This window comes from Hibiscus syriacus, unplaced genomic scaffold, assembly GCF_006381635.1.
Source record: "Hibiscus syriacus cultivar Baekdansim isolate YM2019G1 unplaced genomic scaffold, ASM638163v2 tig00113725_pilon, whole genome shotgun sequence".
In the NCBI taxonomy this organism is placed as follows: domain Eukaryota; kingdom Viridiplantae; phylum Streptophyta; class Magnoliopsida; order Malvales; family Malvaceae; genus Hibiscus; species Hibiscus syriacus.
Window position 1 is genome coordinate 6,219,650 of NW_024063471.1, and position 6,000 is coordinate 6,225,649.

Sequence of the window (6,000 nt, forward strand, 5' to 3'; positions counted from 1 at the left end):
CAATTTTCAACAGCTACAATTTTCAACACCAGTCTAATTGTAGACAGTTTTACAACTGGAGAGAATTTCATTATAGTCAATACATTCCTTTTGCTAAAAACCTTTGACAACCAATCTTACTTTGTAGCGTTTGCTTCCATCGTGCTCTTCTTTGATCCTGTAGATCCACTTGTTATGGAGAGCTTTCTTGCATGGTGGTAATTCAGCTAATTCCCACGTATGATTTGACATAAGCGAATCCATGTCATCTTTCATGGAAGACTCCCACTTAATTGAAACCTCCACCTGCATTGCTTCATCATAGCACTCTGGTTCACCATTGTCAGCCAACAACAAGTAGTGCAAAAAAGGCGAATAATGTTGGGTTGGTTTAGGAATTCTGGAGGAGCGTCTTAGTTCCGGTGTGCCTGGTTCTTCTTGAACTGCTTCAGGACTGATCTGAACATCATTTTCAGAAATCTCCTCGAACTCAGCAAATTCATTTGTTTTAGCTTTGGTATTGGAGCTGCTTGATTCTACAGTTGACATGTCTTTGTACATCACATTCTCACTGAAAATGACATCTCTGCTTCTGATGATCTTCCGATTTTTATAGTCCCAAAACCGGTAACCGAACTCATCAAAGCCATAACCAACAAAGGCACATTTGTTGGACTTAGCATCAAGTTTACTTCTTTCAACAGAGTCTATGTGTACATAAGAAATACAACCAAACACTCTTAAGTGTGAAAGATTTATTTCTTTCTAGCTCCAAACTTCTTCTGGTATTATGCCATCCAAAGGAACTAAGGGCCCATGGTTGATCAGGTAAGCTGCAGTGTTGATAGCTTCAACCCATAGAAATTTGGGCAATCCAGCATGTATCCTCATGCTTCTGGCACGTTCATTCAGAGTTTTGTTCATGCGCTCTGCTACGCCATTCTGCTGCGTTGTCATGGGAACTGTTGTCTCCGTCTTGATCTCATTGTTTGCGCAGAAATCTCTGAATCTTATGTTTCTATACTCTCCTCCATTGTCAGACCTCAACCGCTTGACTTTCAGACCAGTCTCATTTTCCACCATGACCTTCCATTTTCTGAAGGTATCAAAGACTTCTGATTTCTTCTTTAGAAAATAAACCCACACCTTCCTTGTAGAATCATTCGATGAAGGTGATATAATATAATGAGCCTGCAAGAGATGGAACTGAAGATGGTCCCCATACATCAGTATGAACCAACTCTAACTTTTTAGCCTTGGGTGTCTTACCAATCTTTGCAAAGCTGACATTTTTTTGTTTGCCAAAGATGCAATCCTCGCATAGTCTGACATCTACACTCTTTAGATCCGACAGCTTCCCTTTTGACAAAAGTGTCTTCATCTCTTTCTCGCTCATATGGCCAAGCTTTTCGTGCCATAGGTTTGATTTTCCATCAGCATCTGCTACAGTAATGATATTCTCTAAGTTTGAGGTTACATAGAGAGTAACAGTCTTCTTACCACGAGCAATGACGAGTGCACCTTTGGTAATCTTCCATTCACAGCCTGAAAAGGTTGTGCTATATCATTCTCCATCAAGCTGTCTACAGAAATAAGATTTCTTTTGAGGCCAAGAATATGTCTCACTCCTGTAAGCTTCCAGGTGGTCTGGTTTGTCAGCTTTAGTCGGATGTCTTATTTTCCGATGATCTTCAAGGTTTCATCATCAGCTAGATAAACCTTCTCAAAATCACCACTGACATAGTTCTCCATGATTTATCGGCATTGGGTGGAGTGAAAATATGCCCCTGAATCCAAGATTCATGATTCAATCAGATTGTTGACGCTTAGAATCATGGTATCACATGTCTCCTCTGTCACGTTGGCCGATTCCAGTGCGCCGGTATTTTTCTTCGGTGCTCGGCAATCTCTTTTAAAGTGGCCCTTTTTGTCGCAATTATAACAGGTAAAATCTTTTTTCCCATTCTTGATTTTCCCGTTCTGGATTTGGATCTACCACGATTTGAATTTCTTTCTGAAGTTCTCCCTCTGGACTCCGTGTGCAAGGCTGAAGAGGTTGAAGCTTCACCGATTCTCTCCGTCAAATTTCTTCACTTAATACCAGATCCTGAACATCGTCGAATTTTAATTTGTTGTTTCCCGACGAGCTGCTGAGTGCTGTAACAATAGCATTCCAATTGTTTGGTAGAGATGATAAGAGAATTAAAGCTCGAACTTCATCATCGAATTCATTTTCCACTGAACTCAACTGGGTTGTGATTGTCTTGAGCTCGTTTAGGTGTTGAGCTATTGATTCCCCTTCCGTCATCTGCAAATTGAATAATCACCTCATCAAATGAACATTGTTTGAGGCAGATGGCTTCTCATACATACTGAAGAGAGCCGTCATAAGACCCGCCGTGGTCTTTTCATTTGCTATGTTAAAAGCAACATTATGGGATAACGTCAGTCGAATAACTCCTATGGCTTGTCTGTCGAGAAGAGCCCAGTCTTGATTTTTCATGCCCTCTGGTTACTTTCCTGAGAGGGGTTGATATAGATTTTTCTGGTACAGAAAATCTTCGATCTGAATCTTCCAAAAGTCAAAGTCTGCACCATCGAACTTTTCAATTTTCACATTCCCTTCGTCTGCAACCATCGCTCCTACTCGAATCTGGCTTCGTTTGGATCGTTTCTGACAATTCTTGCGAACTACCGTGAATTAGAACACCTCCGTCGACAAATTCGTATCGCCGACAAAATTTCACTATTCACGTGAATAGTAATAAATAGTAACCTACCAAAAAATTGATAAAATTTACAACCAAAGGCTCTGATTACCAGTTGTTGGGAAATAAAACGAGTACGAGTAATTTCCCTATAACCAGATTAGTGAGAATGCGAAATAAAAGCGAAAAAATAATACCCGAAATTGATAATGGAGTTAAGCCAATTTTGCTTGCGTATACGGACTGCTGCATATATTTTACTAAGAGAGAAAATTTAAAGGTGTTTACAAAATACTCATTACTCACAAGAAAGCTCTCTAGTATTGGGAGAAAGAAAATGATTTGGGATTTGGGATAATTTTGAAGCTAAATGAGCTAAGGTATTTATAGTTGAAGCTTAGAGACTAATCTTTGAAAATACCCTAAAGTGCAATGACTAAAATGTAATTAATCATTTCTTAAATTCAAAAAAATGGGTTACCCAACTTTGAAAAATTAGCAGCCCCATTGAATTTCCTTGCCAGTCGCCCAATGTGTTTTTTTTACTTTCAATAATCTCCCACTTGAAGACTGGTTTTAATATTTCTTCACACCTGGATTGATGCAACAACATTTCTGGTCTTGTTATTCTAGTATGCCAACTGAAGCTGAACACAACTTTAGTTTGTCCGTAGTCACCGTCTTTGTCAACATGTCTGCCGAATTTTGAGATCCACTAATCTTTTCAAGTTTCAAAATCTCATCTACAGAAGAGACCAGATAAAATAATATCGCAATTGTATGTGCTTCGTTCTAGAATGAAAAGACATATTCTTTGCTAGATGGATAGCACTTTGACTGTCGCAATACAAAACATTGTTTTCTTTTTCTTGTCTAACTCTTCCAAGAAACTTTGGAGCCAGACCATCTCCTTTCTGGCTTCCGTAACAGCGACATATTCTACTTCAGTTGTGGAGAGAGCAACTATCTTCTGTAATTGAGAAACCCAACTCACTGCAGTTCTTCCTAGAGTATAGACATACCCTGTAGTGCTTCTTCTGATGTCAACATTTCCGGCTAAGTCAGTATCTACATAGCCTGTCAATATCGTATCTCCACCTTTAAAACAAAGTGCTTTGTTTGTAGTACCCCGCAGATATTTGAGTATCTATTTAACTGCTTCCTAGTGTACCTTGCCCGGATTATTCATGTACCTGCTAACAACTCCCACTACATGAGCAATATCTGATCTGGTACAAACAATGGCATACATCAGACTTCCAATTGTTTAGGCATACATCAGACTTCCAATTGTTGAGGCATACGGCACCTTCACCATGTGTGCACGTTCTTCCTCCGTCTTTGGTGACTGTTCTTTGGAAAGTCTGAAATGAACACCTAAAGGTGTACTTACCGGTTTAACATCTTGCATGTTGAACTTGGAGAGTACTTTGTTGATGTACTCAACCTGTGATAACATCAAAGTCCCCGAATTTGTGTCTCTCTTAATCCTCATCCCAAGAATCTGCTTTGCAACGCCCAGATCCTTCATAGCAAACTGCTTCGACAATTTTTGCTTCAAGTTTATAATATCTTGCATGTCTGAGCCTACAACGAGCATGTCATCAACGTAAAATAATAAAATAATAAAGTTGTTATCGAACCTCTTGATGTAGCAACAATGATCTGCTTGGCATCTGGTAAAACCACTGCTACTCATGAAACTATCGAACTTTTTGTACCATTGTCTAGGAGCTTGTTTTAAACCATACAAGCTCTTCTTCAACCTGCATACCAAGTTTTTCTTGCTTGCCTCTATGAAGCCTTCTGGCTGTCTCATATAGATTTCTTGCTCCAAATCACCATGAAGGAAAGTTGTCTTTACATCTAACTGCTCAAGATGTAAATTTTCTGCATCTACAATTTTCAACACCAGTCTGATTGTATATAGTTTTACAACTGGAGAGAATTTTATTATAGTCAATACCTTCCTTTTGCTGAAAACCTTTGACAACCAATCTTGCTTTGTAGTGTTTGCTTCCATCATGCTCTTCTTTGATCCTGTAGATCCACTTGTTATGGAGAGCTTTCTTACATTGTGGTAATTCAGCTAATTCTCACGTCTGATTTGACATAAGCTAATCCATCTCATCTTTCATGGAAGACTCCCACTTGACTGAATCATCCACCTGCATTGCTTCATCATAGCACTCTGGTTCACCATTGTCAGCCAGCAACAAGTAGTGCAAAGAAGGCGAATAACGTTGGGTTGGTTTAGGAATTCTGGAGGAGCGTCTTAGTTTCGGTGTGCCTGGTTCTTCTTGAACTGCTTCAGGGTTGATCTGAACATCATTTCTAGAAATCTCCTCGAACTCAGCAAATTCCTTTGTTTCAGCTTTGGTATTGGAGCTGCTTGATTCTACAGTTGACATGTCTTTGTACATCACATTCTCATTGAAAATGACATCTCTGCTTCTGATGATCTTTCGATTTTCATAGTCCCAAAACCGGTAACCGAACTCATCACCGCCATAACCAACAAAGGCACATTTGTTGGACTTAGCATCAAGTTTACTTTTTTCAGCAGAGTCTATGTGTACATAAGAAATACAACCAAACACTCTTAAGTGTGAAAGATTTATTTCTTTCTTGCTCCAAACTTCCTCTGATATTCTGCCATCCAAAGGAATTGAGGGCCTACGGTTGATTAGGTAAGCTGTAGTGTTGATAGCTTCAGCCCATAGAAATTTGGGCAATTCGGCATGTATCCTCATGCTTCTGGCACGTTCATTTAGAGTTCTGTTCATGCGCTCTGCTACGCTATTCTTCTACTATGTCATGGGAACTGTTGTCTCCGTCTTGATCTCATTGTTTGCGCAAAAATCTCTGAATCTTCTGTTTCTGTACTCTCCTCCATTGTCAGACCTCAACCGCTTGACTTTCAGACCAGTCTCATTTTCCACCATGGCCTTCCATTTTCTGAAGAAATCAAAGACTTCTGATTTCTTCTTCAGAAAATAAACCCACACCTTCCTTGTAGAATCATCGATGAAGGTGACATAATATAATGAGCCTGCAAGAGATGGAACTTAAGATGGTCCCCATACATCAGCATTAACAAACTCTAACTTTTCAGCCTTGGGTGTCTTACCAATCTTTGCAAAACTGACTTTTTTTTTTGCTAAAGATGCAATCCTCGCATAGACTGACATCTACACTCTTTAGATCCGACAGCTTCCCTTTTGACAAAAGTGTCTTCATCTATTTCTCGCTCATATGACTAAGCCTTTCGTGCCATAGGTTTGATTTTCCATCAGCATCTGCTGCAGCAATG